The sequence below is a fragment of the Ranitomeya variabilis genome, chromosome 4, assembly GCF_051348905.1.
Source record: "Ranitomeya variabilis isolate aRanVar5 chromosome 4, aRanVar5.hap1, whole genome shotgun sequence".
Classification (NCBI taxonomy): Eukaryota; Metazoa; Chordata; class Amphibia; order Anura; family Dendrobatidae; genus Ranitomeya; species Ranitomeya variabilis.
The window spans coordinates 513,370,465-513,393,792 of NC_135235.1; the positions used below are offsets into that span (position 1 = coordinate 513,370,465).

The window sequence follows — 23,328 nt, forward strand, 5'->3', positions numbered from 1 at the left end:
TGGAGCCAGAGTGCGACTATAAATACAAGCAATTTTGCAATTTAAATTTTTTAATTTTTTTAGCCATTCTTCAAATTTTAACCCTTTTCCTTATTTACAGTTCGTTGCCTAGGATATCGATCACCGCTGCTAGAGATAAAAAAATGCGTATTGCTGACAAGCCCTTTTTCATTGATCTTGTAAGAACCATTTTGAAACTGACCAGTATCACTGGAGCACGTTAGCCTCCTAATCCTAGTCCATGTCAGTACACTGATTACAAGCGAGAGCATATCGTTGGTCAGCCTTATACAAAAGTATGCTGGAAATTTGAATAAGCAGTAAACTGCTTATTCTTACAGTGTCCATCTATGAAGACGGGCATAACCATTCAAAGGCTTTGCCCAAAAACCTCCTTTTCTTGTCTGCTCTTAGTCACTTATCCAGAGACCTGCCTATGCAGAGAGTGACTGAGCATGTTTGACTAGCAGCATTCAGTTCTACAGATAGACATAGAATCATAAAATGATAGTGTTGGAGACCTCCAGGGTCATAATGTCCAACCCCCTGATGAACGCAGGATTAGCAAAACAACTCATGACAAATGTTATTCACTTTGAACACCAGGTGGCACCATAATATGCAAGTAAAAGTCATAACTTTTTACAGCCAATCCATATAAAAGAATAAAATAGTAAAAGTGATGGACAATGCGGGTTCTGCCCATTAGAGCAAAAGACTAGGTTAAAATTACTGTTGTCACTTTAATTAGCTGTAATACTCTGTTAGTGAGGTCTAATGTGGTAATAGCACCATCTGCTGACAATTAATTGTATTACATTTTGTTTTTTCAGTAAAGCAATCAATTGCATTTTGTGAGAAACCAATACATTTTGGGTAAGAAGGTCCTGGTCAAATAGTCATTTGTATGAAGCAATCTAGCAGAACAGTTGAATAAAACTTTCTCCTGCATTATGGTACTAAAACTCCAGTATCCTGGATAAAGTATATCTGTTTTACCATCCACATTCATACATTTATATTCTATACACCCAATTGATGACTAATAAACAAGTTAGACTACAGAGAACGCCAGTTTTGGAAGACAGAGAAGGTTTATGCTGTATATCAGATTGTACACCATGTGAACGTGTAAGAAGACAGAACAATGCCCGTAACCACACAAAGCGTCAAAAGGAAAACCTTGGCTTCAATCAGCGTTTTCTCTTAACCCCTTTACGACCTATAACATATAGGCACTCCATGAGGGCTCCAGCGCTGAGCCAGCATGTGCCCCTAACAGCCACAGGTGGAATCGCAATCCAACTGCGGCTGTTAACATGTTAAATGCCGCTGTCAATCTGACAGCAGTATTTAACATGCTCACACTGGAAGTGCGTCAAACCCCGCCCATGTCACATGACCACGGGTCGCCGATGGGTTGACATATTTGGTATTATTGGGTTCAGAAACGCTCAATCAAAATATAAAAATAATTAATCCAATCTGTAAATGGCATAAAAAAATCAAAATGCCAGAATTACGTTTTTTTGGTCACCGTAACATTGCAATAAAATGCAATAACAGACTATCAAAAGATCTTATCTACACCAAAACAGTATCAATAAAAATGTCAGCTCGGCACTCAAAAAATAAGCACTCACCCGGGCCAGATACGAAAAAAAGGAGATGCTACAGTTTTCGAAAAATAGTCTTTTTTTTCAAACTTTTTGTTGATGTTTTTTTTCACCACTTGAATAAAACAGAACCTTTGGTTTCTGTGAACTCATAATAACATGAAGAATCATATTGGCCGGTCAGTTTTGGCATTTAGTGAACATGGTAAAAAAATAAATAAATAAAATTTGGGGAATTGGGGAACTGCACTTGGGAATTATTTTTCCCCGTTTTCCAGTACATGATATGGTAAATCCAATTTTGTAGTTCAAAAGTACAACTCGTCCCGCAAAAACAAGCCCGAACACGGCCACATTGACCAAAAAAAAAAAGTTATGACTCTGGGAAGAAGGGGAGCAAAAAACTGAAAGGCAAAAACGGAAAACGCCAATGTTGTGAATGGGTTACAAAAGTCCCAAAATTCATTAAAAGGGAACCTGTCATATTAAAAAAAACCTCTAATTACCTGCAGATATAGGGTTAATCTGCAGGTCAATAGCATTCTGACACCGTCCAGCCGCCACACTGAAAGCCCTGCCAGGAGGAAACTAACTTTACTCCTTCCAACAGCCTCAGGCTTTCAGTCACAGAGAACGTCCGACAGCTTAAGGCTATGTGCACACTTTGCGGTGTGCTCTGCGGGTTCTCCCGCAGCGGATTTGATAAATCTGCAGGGCAAAACCGCTGCGGTTATCCCTGCAGATTTATCGCGGTTTGTCTTCCAGTTTCCGCTGCGGGATTACTCCTATACTATTGATGCTGCATATGCAGCAATATGCAGCATCAATAGTAATGTTAAAAATAATAAAAAATGGTTTATACTCACCCTCTGACGTCCGATCTCCTCAGCGCTGCACGCGGCGGTCCGGTTCCAAAGATGCTGTGCCAAGAAGGACCTTCGTGACGTTACGGTCATGTGACCGCGGCGTCATCACGGTCATGTGACCACGACGTCACCGCAGGTCCTGCTCGCACAGCAACCCTGAGACCGGACGGCCGCGTGCAGCGCTGAGAGGTGAGTATAGCATCATTTTTTATTTTAATTCTTTTTTTTTTTACACTAATATGGTTCCCAGGGCCTGGAGGAGAGTCTCCTCTCCTCCACCCCGGGTGCCATCTGCACATCATCCGCTTACTTCCCGCATTCAATGCATTCCTATGGGTGCAGAATCGCAGCGATTCTGCACAAAGAAGTGACATGCTGCGGGTTGTAAACCGCTGCGTTTCTGTGCGGTTTTGCCCGCAGCATGTGCACAGCGGATTGCTGTTTCCATAGGGTTTACATGTAAATGTAAACGCAATGGAAACTGCTGCGGACCCGCAGCTGCAAAAACGATGCGGATCCGCAGTAAAACCCGCAAAGTGTGAACATGGCCTAAATCATAGCTCAGTGCATAGTTAACGGCAGCTGTAAACACACCCTGGCACTGATGGACAGTTGGCTTGGTATTAAAGCGGTCAGTGCCGGGGAGTCGATTACAGTCAACACTCTATGCGGTCAGCGGTGACTGAAATCGTGCCGGCTATGCCTCTGACTGAAAAAGAGGCTACAGGGAGGAAAACCGTTCATTTTCTCCATTCAGCTGTGCTCTCAGTGCGGTGGCTGAAGAGTGTCAGAATGCAATTAACCTGCTGATTAAACCTCTATCTGCAGGGTACCTTTTAATTTTTTATTTTTTTTAAAGAGGGATAGCCCTTTCACTGGATTGTACCCCAGTGAAAGGTCCTGCTTAAAAGGGAACCTGTGTCACCAGGTTTGGCTGATAAGAGATACGGCCATTGCCTTTCAGGGCTGATACACAGCATTCTATAATGCTGTATTATCTGCCCCCAACCCGACCTGCAAGAGAAGAAAATAACTTATTATACTCACCTACAGGGCGGCCCAGTCCAATGGGCGTCACCGGTCTTGGTCTGGCGCCTCCCATCTTCTTGCGATGCCGCCCTCCTGCTTGCTTTGTGGGGATGATGCATCTCCTCGCACCACGCTCCTGCGCAGGCACTCTTCTCTAACCTGTTGAGGGCAGAGCAAAGTAATGCAGTGCCCAGGTGCTGGGAAAGGTCAAAGAGCCCCGGCGGATGCATACTGCACTACTTTGCTCTGCTCTTGACAGGTCAGAGAAGTGCGCCTGCGCAGGAGCACTGTGCCGGAGACTGTGTGGATGACGAAGGGACGCGTCATCCATACGAAGCAAGCAGGAAGGTGGGGATCGTAAGAAGATGGGAGGTGCCGGACCAAGACCAGAGACGCCCATCAGACCGGACCGCCCCACAGGTGAATATAATAAAAGTTATTTTTCTTCTCTTACAGGTCAGGCTGGGGGCAGATATACAATCTGTGATGGTTTGGGGAGCCATGTCATCTGCTGGTGTAGGTCCACTGTGTTTTATCAAAACCAAAGTCAGTGCAGCCATCTGCCAGGAAATTTTAAAGCACTTCATGCTTCCCTCTGCCGTCAAACTTTATGGAGATGGAAATTTCATTCTCCGGCAGGACTTGGCACCTGTCCACACTGCCAAAAGCACCAATACCTGGTTTAAAAACAACAGTATCACTGTGCTTGATTGGCCAGCAAACTCGCCTGACCTTAACCCCATAGAGAATCTATGGGGTATTGTCAAGAGGAAGATGAGACACTAGACCCAACAATGCAGACGAGCTGAAGGCAGCTATCAAAGCAACCTGGGCTTCCATAACACCTCAGCAGTGCCACAGACTGATCGCCTCCACGCTGCATTGATGCAATAATTGATGCCAAAGGATCCCGACCAAGTATTGAGTGCATTTACTGAAAATACATTTCAGTAGGCCAACATTTTGGATTTTAAAATCATTTTTAAAGCTGGTGTTGCATAGTATTCTACTTTTCTGAGATAATGACTTCTGGGTTTTCACTGGCTGTAAACCATAATCATCAACATTAACAGAAATAAACACTTGAAATGGATAACTCTGTTTGTAATGACTTTTTGATGATATCCTAATTTTGTGAGATGCACCTTTACAGCATTATAGAATGCTGTATATCAGCCCTGAAAGGTGATGGCCGTATCTCTTATCGGCCAAACCTGGTGACAGGTTCCCCTTAATGCATAAAGGGGTAGTCTGGATTAAAAAATACATTTTTAAATGACCTATGAGAAAATAAAAAACAGAGGGAAATCCCACACTCAAAACCTTAAACTATTAGCCACAGAAAGAGGAGCAAGTGTTGCTTGTAGGAAAGCACATTATTTATAATGAGAACTATGTTAAAGCACCACTTCAGCGGGGTTTTTTTTTTTATTGCAGTGCTGGAGTGGTACAACTAACCTAGTGTCATACTAACCCTAGTGTCATACTTCCCAGTGTGCTCCGGCTGGACCTCTACAGAATGTCACCTTCTGGATCGCTGGGCAAGTCAGAAGTCACAACGCAATCTAAGTCTATGAGAGCCAGAACGAGGCCCTCTACATGGAAAGCTTGTGACCATTACTGTGGACTCCGATCTGATCTGTCAGATGGCGGATCTGGACCAGAGATACACTGGGAACAGCTGAAGATGGCAGTTGATAAGCATAATAAGGGAACTTAGGATTAACGGCACCACTCCAGCGCTGAAATAAAATAAAAAAACACTCTGGAGTGGTGCATTAAAGAAGTTGTCCACTACTTGGACAAAGTGTTCTCATACCCCATGCTTGGCCCCGATAAAATAAAAAAATGTTATACTCGGATCCTGCGCAGATACCGTTCCCGCAGTGTCGGCAATCGCTCTCTCCAGGGCTCCTGTGTGGTTGCTGTGACAAGTGAGCCTGGAGACCATCAGCGCTGGCGTCACTGTCCCCGCCTTCTGTTGAATTGAACAAGTAGAGGAAGTCAGGGAGCAGCCGTAGCCATAATTTCCTCTTCATGTTCAATTCGACAGAAGATGGGGACAGTGATGCCACCAGGACCATGAGTGTCGACTCCACTGGAACGGTGCCGCCAAAAGGAGGCAAGTATAGACTTTTCTGTTTTATCAGGGACAAACATTTAGATCAAGAAGGGGTTGTCCTACCAGTAGACAACCCCTTTAAGTCTAAAGGAGCTTTCCACCTCCTGTACTTTTTTTTTTTTTTTTTTTTAATACAAAAATGGCAAACTGGCTATAGCTAAAGTAAAAGACACAGTACCTTTCACTTGCCGATCCCCAGTTGCTCTCCCTTCCTGCAGGACAGAGGAGTGGTGGGAGACCAACAGGTGAGAAGGTTTCCTCTCTTTTTGTCAGCAGGAATGTATAATGCATTGTTCTACAAGACATCTGAAAAAGGCTCGTTCCAAACAAAACATTTTATAGGGACTGTCAGCACAGAATGACTCACAGCGGGGCCAGTCATTTAAATATACCCTTCCCACCTGCTTGTTTTCCATCCATCTCATCTTTTCCTAGAAATCCAGGAGATGAAAAGGTGGAATTAAATGATTGGTAGTGATGAGCGAATATACTCGTTACTCGAGATTTCTCGAGCATGCTCGGGAGTCCTCCGAGTATTTTTTAGTGCTCGGAGATTTAGTTTTTCTTGCCGCAGCTGAATGATTTACATCTGTTAGCCAGCTTGATTACATGTGGGGATTCCCTAGCAACCAGGCAACCCCCACATGTACTTATGCTGGCTAACAGATGTAAATCATTCAGCTGCGGCGCTAAAAACACTAAAAAAATACTCGGAGGACCCCCGAGCATGCTCAAGAAATCTTGACTAATGAGTATATTCGCTCATCACTAATGATTGGACCTGCTGTACAACACCGAGTGGTGAGACTTCGTTTAAACAGTCATCTTGTGCTTACAGAGTCCCTTTAAGATATCTGAAGACCCCTAAACAGATTCTGCCTGTGCTCGGGTTGTAACCCACACATTGGACATCTGTGATTTAGAGATGTGAAACTCTTTCTAATGTAAATGACTCCCTGTAGATCTAACACTGATTTATACAAATATCTGCTCAGAGTAATGAAATACTACACTGTTCTGGCAATAAAGGAAATGTCACCTTCTCCCCATGCAGGACCCCAACTGATATGATATCCAAGAAGCCTTGCCAATGCTTATTACCCAAATAAACAGAGTAAGAAGTCTGTATGGACATAAAAGATGGCACAAATGTAAATAAATATCATTAAGCATCATCTATTCAGCTACAAAATGTATTTGGATAAGTCTGCATGCTACATCAGTAATAAACACTGCACAGTTAAAAAGTCTGTCACCCCAAAAACTTGACAGTCTACTTATACAGTCCTGTAGGGGAATTATCCTCCATGACGCTCATCCCAGCGGTACAGATTTTAAACCTTTAGTTGGAAGAAAAACGGATTTCATATGCAAATGAGGGCCTCTGGTGCTCCCATGGCATGGCCAAGGGCTCACTGCACTATTTTGCCCCTTGATCAACATGCCATGGACCTCCTCTTAGGGCTGAGTCACACATAACGATATCGTTAACGATATCGTTGCAACGTCACGCTTTTGGTGACGTAGCAACGATCACGCTAACGATCTCGTTATGTGTGACAGCGACCAACGATCAGGCCCCTGCTGGGAGATCGTTGGTCGATGGGAATGATCAGGACCTTTTTTTGGTCGCTGATCACCCACTGTCATCGCTGGATCGGCGTGTGTGACGCCGATCCAACGATGTGTTCACTTGTAACCAGGGTAAATATCGGGTTACTAAGCGCAGGGCCGCGCTTAGTAACCCGATATTTACCCTGGTTACCATTGTAACAGTTAAAAAAACAAAACAAAACAGTACATACTCACATTCTGATGTCTGTCACGTCCCCCGGCGTCCACAGGTTAAAACTGCTTTCGGCAAGAGCGCTGCTAATATGCATGCGCTGCTGCCGAGAGCTTCCCTGCACTGACTGTCAGCGCCAGCCGTAAAGCAGAGCACAGCGGTGACGTCACCGCTGTTACTGCCGGCGCTGACACATTCAGTGCACGCCGGTGGACGCCGGCGGGGGACGTGACAGACATCAGAATGTGAGAATGTAGTGTTTTTTTTTTTTACTTTTACAATGGTAACCAGGGTAAATATCGGGTTACTAAGCGCAGCCCTGCACTTAGTAACCCGATGTTTACCCTGGTTACCCGGGTGCTGCAGGGGGACTTCGGCATCGTTGAAGACAGTTTCAACTATGCCGAAGTCGTTCCCCTGATCGTTGGTCGCTGGAGAGAGCTGTCTGTGTGACAGCTCCCCAGCGACCACACAACGACTTACCAACGATCACGGCCAGGTCGTATCGCTGGTCGTGATCGTTGGTAAGTCGTTTAGTGTAACGGTACCCTTAGCTTGATTGACCAAGCTTGCTTACCCAGAGCAGAGATACAAAAGTAGGCTGAACCTGCAATATATGTACTCTGCCATTAAAGCAGTAAATGTTGTTAGTCCATGAAGCCAAAATAATGTCAGATGTTACAAGGTAAATGGATATCAGAGACAGATCTCCAGGATCCCAGTGATAAGGGGATCATTTGCCACTGCCAGAGCCCACATGAAAGCAGGGGATCTGACCTCGGACGTACTATCCCGTCCGAGGTCAGAAAGGGGTTAAAATGGAGACCTCCCGAAAAAAAACAAACAAATGAGGTAAGGTCCCCCTATATTTAGTAACCAGCAAAGGCTAGGCAGACCGCTGTGGGCTGATATCAATAGGATAGGAAGGGGTCATGGATACTGACCCCCTCCCAGACTAAAAAAACATCAGCTTTTAGTCGCCCCAGAAACTGTGCATCCATAAGACAGGGCAATTCTGGTACTTAGCCTTGCCCACTTACCCAGTTGGTGGTGGCAAGTGGGGTCATAGTTGGGGGGTTGATAATACAAAGGTGACATGAAGCCCAGGGATTAGTAATGGAGGGGAGTCTATAAGACACCCCCATAACTAACTTCATAGTCAAATTGTAAAAAAAAAAACAACACAGAATAAAGTCCTTTATTTGAAATATTGACAGACGGCTTTACGCCCAATCCATTGAAGCCCATGTCCACTGTGAAAAAATAAAAATAAAGCAACATAATCCTCGCCTGTCCACAACATGAATATAATATTCCATTCTGTCCATAGCTGATGCTAGCTCGGCTACATCTTCTTGGCACTCTGAACGCTGGCATGATGCGAGCATTCAGCATGTCAGGAAGCAGAGACACTGAGCTGACAGGAAGAAGGTGAGAGGAGTTCACATCCAATGAACTCCTTTCAACTCACTGACATCATCGCGAGCGTGAGAAAGTTCTTGCGCTCCCGATTCAGTCAGAAAGGTCACTGGAGTTCAGAACCAATGAACTCCTTTTACCTCAATAACGTCAGCGTGAGCGCTGTGAGAACTTTCCCACGGCGCTTACGCTGACGCCATTTAGGTGAACAGAGTTCATTAGATATGAACTCCTCTCACCTTTCTACCTGTCACCACAAGGCACTGAACTGCGCAAGCACGCACACCTCAGGGTCTCTACTTCCTGACATGCTGAAATTTCGCATCATGCCAGTGTTCAGCATGCCAAGTAGATATAGCACAGCTAGAGCCATCTATGGACAACATGGATTACTATCTTCCCGTCAGAGGTGTGAGGAATAAGTGTTAAGGTACCTTCACACTAAGCGACGCTGCAGCGATATCGACAACGATGCCGATTGCTGCAGCGTCGCTGTGTGGTCGCTGGAGAGCTGTCACACAGACAGCTCTCAAGCGACCAACGATGCCGAGGTCCCCGGGTAACCAGGGTAAACATCGGGTTGCTAAGCGCAGGGCCGCGCTTAGTAACCCGATGTTTACCCTGGTTACCAGTGTAAATGTAAAAAAAACAAACACTACATACTTACATTCGCGTCCCCCGGCGTCCGCTTCCCTGCACTGTGTAAGCGCCGGCAGTAGCAGGGCACAGCGGTGACGTCACCGCTGTGCTTTGCTTTACGGCCGGCACTGACACATTCAGTGCAGGAAGCTCTGAGCAGCAGCGCGGACGCCGGGGGACGTGACAGACATCAGAGGGTGAGTATGTACTGTTTTTTTTTTTACTTTTACAATGGTAACCAGGGTAAATATCAGGTTACTAAGCGCGGCCCTGCGCTTAGTAACCCGATATTTACCCGGTTACCATTGTAAAACATCGCTGGCATCGTTGCTTTTGCTGTCAAACACAACGATACACGCCGATCTGACGACCAAATAAAGTTCTGAACTTTCAGCAACGACCAGCGATATCACAGCAGGATCCAGATCGCTGCTGCGTGTCAAACACAACAATATCGCTATCAAGGACGCTGCAACGTCACGGATCGCTATCGTTATCGCTGCAAAGTCGTTTAGTGTGAAGGTACCTTTATTTTTATTTTTTTTAACTCTTTTACAGGGGACATGGGTATCGGAGGATTATCTATAAGTCATGGACAGGTGAGAATTATGTTGCTTTAGTACTTTTTTATACAGGAGACATGGGCTTCAATGGATTGAGTGTAAAGGTGAGTATAAAAGTGTTTGCTTAGCTTTAATTTAATAAAGGAGTCTGTCATTATTTCAAATAAAGGACTTTATTCAGGGTACTTTTTCTTTACTATGTAACAATGGGGATGTTTTATAGACGTCTTTCCACTATACTAACCACTGAGCTTGATGTCGGACTGCTAATGCAAAGCAGACACCAACCCCCCCAACCATCACCCCACTTGCCAGAGCCACAGGGCAAGTGGGAAGAGCGAGACTAAGTGCCAGAATTGGCCCATCTTATGAATGCACAATATACACTGCTCAAAAAAATAAAGGGAACACTAAAATACCACATCCTAGATATCACTGAATTAAATATTCCAGTTGCAAATCTTTATTCATTACATAGTGGAATGCGTTGAGAAGAAAAAAACATAAAATCATGATCAATGTAAATCAAAATTAATATCCCATGGAGGTCTGAATTTGGAATGATACTCAAAATCAAAGTGGAAAATCAAATTACAGGCTGATCCTACTTCAGTGGAAATGCCTCAAGACAAGTAAATGATGCTCAGTAGTGTGTGTGGCCTCCACCCGCCTGTAGGACCTCCCTACAATGCCTGGGCATGCTCCTGATGAGGCGACGGATGGTCTCCTGAGGGATCTCCTCCTAGACCTGGACTAAAGCATCCGCCAACTCCTGAACAGTCTGTGGTGCAATGTGATATTGGTGGATGGTGAAAGACATGATGTCCCAGATTCAGGTCTGGGGAACAGATGGGCCAGTCCATAGCTTCAATGCCTCCATCTTGCAGGAACTGTTGACACTAGACAATGCCAGACCTCATGTGGCTGGAGTGCTTTAGGAGGAACCCAGGGCCAACTGTACCAGCATATGGTCTCACAAGGGGTCTGAGGATCTCATCTCGGTACCGAATGGCAGTCAGGCTACCTCTGGTGAGCGCACGGAGGGCTGTGCGGCCCTCCAAAGAAATGCCACCCCACACCATTACTGACCCACTGCCAAACCGGTCATGCTGAAGGATGTTGCAGGCAGCAGATCGCTCTCCACGGCGTCTCCAGACTCTGTCATGTCTGTCACATGTGCTCAGTGTGAACCGGCTTTCATCTGTGAAAACCACAGGGCGCCAGTGGCAAATTTGCCAATCCTGGTGTTCTGTGGCAAATGCCAAGCGTCCTGCACGGTGTTGGGCTGAGAGCACAACCCCCATCTGTGGACGCTGGACACTCAGACCATCCTCATTGAGTCGGTCTCTAACCGTTTGTGCAGACACATGCACATTGTGGCCAGCTGGAGGTCATTTTGCAGAGCTCTGGCAGTGCTCCTCCTTGCACAAAGGTTGAGGTAGTGATCCTGCTGATGGGTTGTTGCCCTCCTACTGCCCCCTCCACGTCTCCTGGAGTACTGGTCTGTCTCTTGGTAGCGCCTCCAGCCTCTGGACACTCCGCTGACAGACACAGCAAACCTTCTTGCCACAGCTTGCACTGATGTGCCATCCTGGATGAGCTGTACTACCTGAGCCACTTGTGTGGGTTGTAGAGTCTGTCTAATGCTACCACGAGTGTGAAAGCACAACCAACATTCAAAAGTGACCAAAACATCAGCCAGAAAGCATTGGTACTGAGATGTGGTCTGTGGTTCCCACCTGCAGAACCACTCCTTTATTGAGGGTGTCTTGATAATTGCCAATAATTTCCATCTGTTGTCTATTCCATTTGCACAACAGCATTTCAAATTGATTGTCAAACAGTGTTGCTTCCTAAATGGGCAGTTTGATTTCACAGAAGTTTGATTTACTTTGGGTTATATTCTGTTGTTTAAGTATTCCCTTTATGTTTTTGACCAGTGTATAGTCACAATATAGCCTCAATCCCCTGATGCCAGTGGTACTGGTGAAACATGTTGGGGAGGCTTAGGGCAGTTTTTAATAGCACGTCAGAGAACTCTCTTGGGGCAATATATATGGTATATAGGTAGCGGTGGCACCTTGATCCACATGAATGAAATGACATGTATATAGGTAGGACTATTAGCACTATAAATAGGACAAAAGATTATTCCATTACTAGTACGCTGGCGTCCACCAAGTGAAAAGGACTCTGTGAGAGTTTTAAAGGTTTTTAGTTTCCTTTAGTAGTTAATAATAAAAGTTAATCTTTAGTTAAGGGATTTGTTGCCTTTCGGCAAACTGTTAATTATAAGTGCCATAATTGAGGCATTTTATGGATGCGCCATTTCTGGGGCGGTTGAGAGCTGATGTTCTTAGTCTGGGATGGGGCCAAAATCCATGGCTCCTTTCCAGCCTACTAATATCTTTTTTGGACTGATATCGGACTTTTTTTTTTTAACTTAAGTTTGGTAGGAGCCCTCATACTGAGAGTGGAGCCACAAACCTTTAAGGATACCACATTATAGCCCTGTACATTAGACTTGAAAATAAAAGTGTAAATACATCAACACATTGAGGGGAAATGACCTCTGAACCTGCCTTTTGACCAGGTGAAGGTCAGTGAGAATACGTTTAGTACTATACTACATACAACAAGTAGTTCTGAATGTCGTGAATATAATAGGGAAAATTCTTCATAGATCAGTTGAGAACAAAGGAACAAAGCAAAGTCAGAAGTCTCCTGGGTGGGTGGATATAAGTCTCCTGGGTGGGTGGAAATATCACATGGGAAGCAGCTGACAAACGGAAAACCCATCATCTGATTAATTGGGCCTTACAGCAGTGTTTTTACTGCCAGAATAATAAGATAGATACTGGCTTCTGTCACTGGAATTTCTCTAAAGGCCCCAGACATATTTGTTGAACATTGGCCAAAACTACATATTTCAACAGGACCAGAGTACCATCTAATGTGTATGAAGGTGTCCAGACCAAGAACAAAAGGGATCAGGACATGCTAGATTTCAAGATGCCCATTCGTCTTTTTTTGCTTTACACAGTAACCTTTCCCCCTCTCCATAAAGGGAGAACATACATGTTTGGCCTTATTGGTGGTGCATGTGTATGGCAGTGGGGAATAGATGTGGGATTACAGCTATCTAAAGTGTATGGCCACCACCTTTATATGGTCCATCTGCTTCACATTTCCAAAATAGATGGCCAAATAGACACTGCTTTATAGGTAAGAAAGAATGATCAAAGTCCCTGCGGCTTCATAATACAGAAGCATTTGCATGAATGGGTGGTACCACTTCCATAACACAATATGCATGGAAGCATTATTGGTATGAGTGATCGGGGCAATGAATGTAACTTCATCTTTGATTTCGCATTAGCTTAAAGGGAACCTGTCACCACGTTTTTGGAAGATGGGATAAAAATAGCGTTAAATAGGGGCAGAGGTGGGCATTACATTAGTGTGTTTGTTATGCGTTTATTACCCACCTAAGTTGCCGAAATACCTTTGCAAAGTCTCCGTTTTCGCCTGTCAATCAGGCTGGTCTGGTCAAAAGGGCGTTGTCTTCCCCCAGATTTTGCGTAGTTTTCCGTTGGTGGCGTAGTGGTGTGCGCATGCCCAAAGTCCTGAATCCTCTGCCAGGGGATTTAAAAGAGCGCGCTGTTCGTTTTCATTGGTGATCGGTGGGCGCGGCCATCTTCCTTTGGCCGCGCGTGCGCAGAAGCGGCGCTCTGCTGGCCGCGGCTTCAGGAAAATGGCCGCGGGATGCCGCGCGTGCGCAGATGGATATCGCGGCGGCCATTTTCCTGAAGCCGCGGCCAGCAGAGCGCCGCTTCTGCGCACGCGCGGCCAAAGGAAGATGGCCGCGCCCACCGATCACCAATGAAAACGAACAGCGCGCTCTTTTAAATCCCCTGGCAGAGGATTCGGGACCTTGGGCATGCGCACACCACTACGCCACCAACGGAAAACTACGCAAAATCTGGGGGAAGACAACGCCCTTTTGACCAGACCAGCCTGATTGACAGGCGAAAACGGAGACTTTGCAAAGGTATTTCGGCAACTTAGGTGGGTAATAAATGCATAACAAACACACTAATGTAATGCCCACCTCTGCCCCTATTTAACGCTATTTTTATCCCATCTTCCAAAAACGTGGTGACAGGTTCCCTTTAAGATGTAATGAAGTTTCACTCATTCGGTGATCTTCTCCTTCCACTAGTACACACCGGATTTTCAGAAAGGACATGTCAGGAGCAATTTACTGGCACTTTCATCCACAAGGAAAAGTCCAAACCAAGACACTACACCCGTTTATTTCATCTGATGAACCCTCTGTTACACATTGTGGTTTGCAGGTTATCTACGTAGCTAGGACTATTCCCTGCGGATTAAAGTGCCAGTAGATTGGTCCCAAGTTTCTTTCTGAACAATATCTTCTACATGTCAGCACCTCCCAACCCACTAGCCTCAACGGGAGCCAAAATTTGGACTCCGGCAGCGATCATCAAAAGAGTAAGGCTAGGTTCCCACTGCGTTAATGGGTGAGCGCTAACGGACAGCGTTGCACGGTGAAATAAACGCCGTGCACCGCGTCCGTTAGCGCTCCTATTGCCAGAAATGTTTAAGCGCATTGCTAGCGCGTGTCATTTTCGGCACGTGCTAGCGATGTGCCGTTCTTTTGTAGGGCGCCTCGGACGCTGCTTGCAGCGTCCGCGGCGCGCCCGAGGTCCGTTCCCCGCTCTCGCAGATCGGGGATCTGCGCTAGCGGGGACGTTTAACGCGACCCCTTAAAAGACATTGCGTTAGCGCAATCCGCTAGCGCTTAGCGCTAAACGGATTGCCCTAACGCAATCTGAACCTAGCCTTAGTTGTGATATATCAAGAAACGCTCTAAGTGAGGGTAACTCCATCCAGAGGCATATCTTCCGAATAAAAGAAAAAGCAAGGGAGAATTCAGCACATCCGTCATAAATTACAAAATACAATTTTCATTGCAGATCCATTAGAAAATCACAATTTTCCATGTAGACATTAACTCATACGGATACTAGCAGATTAATCATTTTTAAATTATCAGATGGATGTGCTGAATTGTTCCTTGCTTTTTCTGTTAATGCTGTGCTTGTCAGCAGAATATGCACCAAAACATAAAGATTCTGTGCAGCAAAGATTTCAGAAAGAAAGCTTTCCTTTTTGTCCTATATCTCTCCAATATCTCTGTGGTCTAGGATAGGAAAGCTGTTTCTTTTTCTTACATATTCCCACATACTATATTCTCCACTAGTACAATCTGGACATGTACAATAAACCTAGGTGCTATTCGATGACAGAAGAACAGAGAAAGTGCACGATTTTGGTACAACTGTATGAAAAAAAAAGACATGGAACTGCATCACCCATCTGACCAACCTGATTACTCCAGGAATGCTGTACATGCTGGTGCCAGACAAACCAACAATAGTAACGAGGGCAGGTTTAGAAAGTTGGCCAAAAGGGCTGTATAAACTAGGTTTCTCACTGAAAATCGGATGACAGGTTCCCTATAACCCCTTGTCAAGATACTGTAGGCAATGACTTGCAGGGCCATGATGCAAACTTTGCTTTCTAGGAAGTTTCTACAGAAATAGCAATTTTGCTGATTCTTCATAAACAATCAGTTTTTCCTGTAGAAGAGTTCTAGGATATGTATAATAAATGTTTTACACTGGTGGTTATTAGTAAGAAGCCTCAACCTATGAGGACATTGTGTAATGTTATATTTTTTTGGTTAATCAAAGGATCCACAGGATAAGTTCTAAATATCAGATGGATGCGGATCCCACCACAGTATAAGACACCAATCTCTCGGATGGTATGGAGAGGTGGCCTCACACATGCTGCACGCTCCATTCACTTGAATAAGGGTAAGTTCACACAGGGCGTTTTTGCTGCTGTTTTATGGTAATTTTCAACTGCTTTTTACAGTACCAGCAAAGCCTATGAGATTTCAGAAATCTCATGCACACACATTGTTTTTTTTTTTTTTTTTGTCATAAGGATTTTGTGCTTTCCAGCGTTTTTTTTTTTTTTTTCACAGAGCATGTTACTTCTTTCAGCATTTTTGCAGCGTTTTTCACCCATTGATTTGAATGGATGGTGAAAAAACGCTGCAAATACGCAGGTTGACTTTTATTGCAGCGTATTTGCTGCCGAAAATTCAAGGACAGCAGGATGTGACATCACACTGGGCTCTGCTACCTCTAGATGGCAGGCTGCATGATACGTCCATACAGCCTGTCATCCAGCAGAGCGGACCCGATCCCCATTCACTTGAATAGGGGATCCGACATTACAGTGTTTGACATGTTGTCATATGCATGAGAGCACGGCAAACACCGCTTCTGACCGGCAGGGAAATCATCCCAGTCGGTCAGAGAGCTGAAGCTCAGCTGTGATCGGAGAAAACTTCACCTCCGATCACTGGAGTCAGCTGGAGTCAGCTGATGGGACTACTGCTCACATCATCCGATACCTGCTGCCGCTAATAACAGTCAGAGCAGGAGCAGATGATGGGAGTATCATTAATCGCTCCTGCGCTGTAAAAAAAAACAAAAAAAAAAAACCCTGCCTGGGTTCCCCCCTATTTTTACATAACCAGCCAGGCAAAACTCACAGCTGGGGGTCTGCAATCATCAGCTGTTAGAATTAAAAAGGCTGGTTATCAAGAATAGAGAGGTCCCCATGCTGTTTTTTTTTTATTATTTAAATAAATAATAAAAAACAAAAACAAACGGTGTTTAGTCTCCCCCATTTTTGACAACAAGCCTTGCTAAAGCAAAAATATTAGATGCGCCAATTCTGGCGCTTTGCCTGGCTCTTTCCACTTGCCCTGTAGTAGTAATATTTATGGGGTTGAAATCACCTTTGTATTGTCAGGCAACATCAAGCCCACAGGTCAGTAATGGAGAGGCGTCTATAAGACACCTATCCATTACTAATCCTATAGTTGTATGCTAAATAAAGACAGTCAGAAAAAAGCCTTTTATTAGAAATAAAACAAAACCAAGTTTTCCATTTTTATTTAAAAACAAACACAGTTATACTCAGCAAACACCTATTCCAATGAAGCACTCGTTCTCCTTGTCATGCCGACTAACCGATGACCCCTGATCATGTGACGGGGGTCACCAGTGCACATATTTCCGGCCCGATGGCCGGAAAATCGATTTAAATGCCGCTGTCAGAGTTTGACAGTGGTATTTAACCATTTAATAGCTGTGGGTGGATCACGATTCTATCCGCGGCTATTGCAGGCACATGTCAGCAGGTTCAAAACAGCCGACGTGTCCCGGAAAAGATGTGGGCACCGGAGCCCACGTCAAAGCGGGGAATTTTCTATTCTAACCTGTCAGTGTGATTTTACTGTACGAGGCACATGAATTGCTGGCTTTTCAAAGGATCTAGACTAGAGGTTTGGTTCTACAGGAAGCAGGGTTTTTTCCCTCTAGGGGCACTCAACTTTATTAGCATGCACAAAGAGACAATTTAGCCCCAAAAACGCATGAAAAAAGGCACCAAAATATGCGTTTTTGCCACAGCTTCTTTCCTGCAAAGAAATCAGGTTTTGCTGCAGAAAAAAAAAAAGGCAGCAAAAATGCCCAGTGTGAACTTACCCTAGAAGTTCTGAAAGCTGCCCAGCATGCTTGGGTTGGGATACACAACTTTCTAGTGTTATGGCAGAGACCTATTCATTTTGAGGGCTACATATATATATATATATAAATAAAAATCTGCGTATTGGCTGAAAGATCATCAGGAAGTTAGTTATTACAAAAGAAGATTTGTCCTCAAAGAAATAGGTGCAATTTACTAGACTCCTGACTTCCTCAAAAGAACAAACAGCACCTGATAATGACAACCACAGAAACAAGAGACCATTATACAGACACCGCTTCCTTATAATCTAGTGATAGTGGTAGCTGTCATAGTTTACTGTGATGTGAAGTCTGCAGAAAAGGCTTGAGCAGGAACCACAAAAAGTCTGTTCATTAAAGGGAACCGGTAAAAAGTGTGCCCAAGCAGTCACAGGAAGGTAACTACCAACCTGTTGTGCTCGGCGCAGTTCTGCTGGTGATTCAGCAGCTTCTGCCGATGTCACGTTAATGGAGCAGGAGGGTCAACATCATTCTGATATGTAGCGAGAAGTTGGCTGTCAATCAGCATGACGTCGGCAGTCACGCTCCGTCGACAGAGCACCACTGTTTGGGTGCAAGGCAAAGCTTGGAAGAGAAGGGGTGCCGTTTGACTTTTTCAATGCAAAATTGGCTGGAATTGAGATCGGACGCCGGTATAAGGTTAATAGCCCTGGCAGCCGAGACCCCGGAGGAAAATCCGCTATAGACTTTTTTTCCTTTTTCCGTTGATTAAAGGGAATCTGTTACCCCCAAAATCAAAGATGAGCTAAGCCCACCAGCATCAGGGGCTTATCTACAGCATTCTGGAATGTATCCTGAAAGATGAGAAAAAGAGGTTAGATTATACTCACCCAGGGGCGGTCCCTGTTGAGAGCAGAGCAAAGTACTGCAGTGCGCAGTCAGAGAGGCCCGGGCGCCTGCGCACTGCAGTACTTTGCTCTGCCCTCAACAAGGCAGACAAAGTACGCCTGTGCCGGAGCCGCAGCGCGAAGACAAGAAGAGGACGTCATCGTAAGTAGATGGGAGGTGCTGGACCGGACGGCGACGCCCATTGGACCGGACTGCAGCGGGACCGCCCCTGGGTGAGTATAATCTAACCTCTTTTTCTCATCTTTCAGGATACATCGGGGGCTTATCCACAGCATTCCACAATGCTGTAGATAAGCCCCTGATGCCGGAGGGCTTAGCTCATCTTCGATTTTGGGGGTGACAGGTTCCCTTTAAACCAAGTCCCCTGTTGATTGAGCCACACAAGCATGTAAAACATGTAATAAATAAGCCTAAAACTAGATCAAGCACAACAACCCCAATTAATCATTTGCATTTTTACTTTTAAAAATCGTAGTTACTTACCGATAACGGTATTTCTCTGATCCCATGATGGCACCATGGAGAGAGGGGTCCGCCCCCAGGGACAGGAAACCTACAGGTGAAAAAGGGCGTACCTCTCTCCCCCATCAGTTGGTTTACAGAGCCTTTATACAGAACTTCAGCTGCAACTCAACATTTGCACAAATTAAACTTAACCAATTTAACTTAACAGAGGCACCGTGACTAGGCTAATGACTAATACATTATAGTGTGCACACCTGTGTGTAAAAGGGAGGGAATATACAGGTGCCATCATGGGATCAGAGAAATACCGTTATCGGTAATTAACTATGATTTTCTCTATCCCCCATGATGGCACCACGGAGAGATTTGCATAGATTGTAACTCTTAGGGAGGGACCACTACCTCTAGAACCCTTCGCTCAAAGGTGAGATCTGAGGAGGTCAAGTCTAAGCGGTAATGTTTGAAAAATGTAGATTGGGAAGACCAAGTAGCAGCTCTACATATCTGTTGTATAGATACGCCAGCTCTTTCTGCCCAAGACGATGCCACTGCTCTAGTTGAATGGGCTTTTATATTCTCCGGAATGGTTGCCCCACAGGATGAGTAGGATAGAGTGATGGCGTCTCTTATCCACCTCGCCAACGTGGCTTTCGATGCTTTCTGTCCCTTCCGTGGACCCTGGAAGCAGACAAACAGAGCCCTATCCTTCCTGCACTCCCTAGTGGCTGACAGATATTGGACCAGACACCTTTTTACATCTAGGGTATGCAATGTTTTTTCCCCCTCATTTTTGGGGCTGGGACAAAAGGAGGGCAAAGAGATCTCTTGAGTTCTATGAAATTGCGATGACATTTTAGGGAAGTAAGCTGGGTCAGTCTTAAGAATGACTCTATCTTCGAGAATCTGAGTAAAGGGTGGGCATGCAGACAGCGCTTGTATATCGCTAACGCGACGGGCTGAGGTTAAGGCTACCAGGAGTGTGGTTTTTAGAGATAAAATTTTTAAAGAAGCGTCTGCCAAGGACTCGAAGGGAGGTTTGTTTAGAGAGTTTAGAACAAGGTTTAGATCCCAGGGAGGAGAGGTATGGAGGGGAATAGGCCTGGATCTACTTGAAGCTCTAATGAACCTCATGATCCAGCGATTTCTGGCTAGATCATGGTTGTACAAAGCCCCCAAGGCTGCTACTTGAACCTTTAGAGTGTTTGTAGCTAGACCTTTTTCTAGTCCCTTTTGCAGGAATTCAAGGATTTTCTGTATTGGTATTTCCCCTGTTGGGTCTGTGCCGGATACTGACATTAATTTTTACCACACTTTCCCATATATTTTGGTGGTTACAAGTTTCCTACTCTGCAATAGAGTGGATACTAGATTGGGGGAGAAACCCTTATCGCTTAGTAGCTTCCTTTCAAAAGCCAAGCTGTCATGTGTAGGCTCTTTACATTGGGGTGGAAAACTGGTCCCTGGGATAACAGGTTCGGGGTGTCTGGTAGGACCCAAGGGCTTGATATGGACATTTTATTTTTCTTAGCCACGAAAACCATATTCTGCGTGGCCAGAATGGAGCTATTACTATCACTGTTGCTCCCTCCTCCCGAATCTTCCTCAGTACTAAGGGAATGAGGGATATCGGGGGAAAAGCATAAGCGAGACGATAGTTCCAGGGAATTGTGAAGGCGTCTAGAGCTACTGGGCCCCCCCCGGGGATCGACTGAGCAGAATGTGTCTACTTTCTGATTTTGACTGTTCGCAAACAAGTCTATTTCTGGATGCCCCCAACGTTTTATGATCTGGTTGAACACTGATTGTTTTAGCTCCCACTCCCCTTGTTTTAAGCATGTCCTGCTCAAGAAATCCGCAGTTCGGTTTTCTGAACCTTTTATGTGGAGAGCTGTCAGGGATTTTAGATTGTGTTCTGCTATGTGGAATATGGATTGGGTCACCCCCATTAATGCTCGAGACCTGGTGCCCCCTTGGTGGTTTAGGTATGCTACCACTACTTGGTTTTTTTGAAAAGACTTTTACGTGATGGGAGCAAATGAGATTTAGAAAGTGCGTTAGGGCCAGTTTTACAGCTAACAGTTCTTTCATGTTTGAAGAGGCTAGCCGTTGATTTTGGCTCCAATTCCCCTGTGCCACTTGATCATCTATGTGCGCTCCCCACCCCCAGGGGCTTGCATCCGTCGTTAGGATTTTTTCCGTCGGTAGTGCCCAAGGAACCCCTTTGGTTAAATTCAATGGGTCTGCCCACCATAGTAGGGAGTGTATCGTGTTTGACGAGATATTTAATCGCCCGTCTAAATTTCCGTGCAGAGACATGCTTGAATCTAATGTTTCCCATTGCAGATCCCGGGTGTAACATTGTGCCCACTGTACTGCCGGGATACAGGCGGTCCATAGATCCCAACAGGGACATCGCTTTTCTTAGAGTAGTGACCGGGGATGTTGTCATCTGTAACACTATCTGTGTCATTTTTTGCGTGGTCGAGTCTAGGACTATCCCTAAGTACTCCTGTACCTGGGTTGGCACTATTCTGGATTTGGGTATGTTCAGTAGCCAACCTAAACTCGTCAGTGAAGCCATGACCATCTCCAACTGTTGTTTGCAATGTTGGGATGAAGTTCCTACCACCAAGAGATCGTCCAGATAGGGAACTATTAGAACATTCTGTTCCCGTATGTGATCCGTCCAGTTTCCTGCGAAGGAAGAGGGGAGAGTAGAAGCCCATACCTTTTTCCTGGTTGGGGACTTCTTGTAACACTCCCTTCTGAATTAAGTTCAGAATCTCTTCCTGAAGAGCTGACTGTCCGTGTGATTGTCTCTGAGGTGTTATCATGAAGGAATTGCCGGGAGGGGTGTGGAATTTCAGTTTGAGACCTTCTCTTATTATGTTTAGTATCCAGGTACTGTTTGAAATTTTTTTCCCAGGCTGGAAGAAAACAGGTCAATCTCCCTCCGACCCGGGGAATACCTTCATTGTGATTTTTTATTGTCGGCGGGGGAACTTGTTGAATATGAAGCCTTTGTTCTTATTTCTTCTGTCCTCCCAACCATCTTTGTTCCCTTTTGGGGGTTTTCTCTGCATTAACTTTCTACTCCGAAAAGGACGCCTGTAGGACTGATTGGGGAACTCGGGAAAAGATTTTTTCTTATCCCCGGCTTTGTCTAGGATGTCATCCAATGTTGACCCAAATAAGAACTCGCCTTCACATGGTATTGAGTATAATTTGGTTTTAGTTTGCAAATCCCCTGGCCAGCATTTTAGCCACAGGGCACGTCTTGCGGCGTTTGAAAAGGAAGCTGACCTAGCCGCCAGTCTGGCTGAATCTACTGATGCGCCGGCCAAAAAGGCTGCCGCACCTTTCATAACAGGTACTGACTTTTGAATTGTCTCTCTTGAGACCTTTTCTTTTAATTGGGAATCTAAGTGCTCGAGCCATACCATTAAAGCACGGGCAGTGCAAGTGGCCGCAATGGCCGGTTTTAATCCACCTCCTGCTGCTTCCCAGGAGTTTTTTAAGAAAGTCTCGGCTTTTTTGTCCATCGGGTCCTTTAAGGTACCCATGTCTTCGAATGGCAGGGCGAATTTTTTAGAGGCCTTTGCTATGGCCACATCCAATTTTGGCGCCTTACTCCAGGATGAGCAGGCTGGGTCGTCGAAGGGGTATTTTCCCTTAGGGGTTAAGAGAACTTTTTTGTCTGGTTTCTTCCATTCTCTTTTAATTAGGGAGTTCATCTTTTCATTTATTGGGAACGCGCTCCTTTTCTTTTGTTCCAGACCACTGAACATTATATCCTGCGCCGTTTTTTTAGGGCGTTCGCCTACCAGACCCATTGTTGCCCTGACGGCTTTCACGAGGGCGTCTGTCTCTTCGATAGGGAAGCAACTGCGTCCCCCTTCTGAAGATAACGAAGAAGATTCGGAAGCTGATGAATCACTAGAATCGGATATTTCACTTTCAGACTCGTCCATACTGGAATCAGGGGACCTATGGCTTAATTTACGTTTTTTCTTTGAGGCCTTAACGCCCTTAAGGGCGCTTTCCACCTGGCTCCTTATTAGTGATTTTAAGTTTGAGGCAAACACCGTGGATTCTTCCTGAATTGTTTTTTCTATGCAATTGCTGCATAGCTTTTTCTCCCATGAGGAAGGTAACTCTTCCGGGCATATAGCACATACCCTGTGCTTTGATTTGGTTACACATTTCTTTCCCTAGAATAAAAGAGTGACTCTGTATTAAACTCAGGACTTTCACGTAGATCACTCACCCTCCTGTGA

The 23,328-nt window shown here is 45.1% G+C and overlaps 1 protein-coding gene across 7 annotated transcripts in view; it reads right to left on the reverse strand.

Moving 5' to 3' along the window:
- Positions 1-23,328, reverse strand: part of ATP6V0A1 (ATPase H+ transporting V0 subunit a1) — a 169,278-nt gene that overhangs the window by 90,602 nt on the left and 55,348 nt on the right. The window lies entirely within an intron of this gene.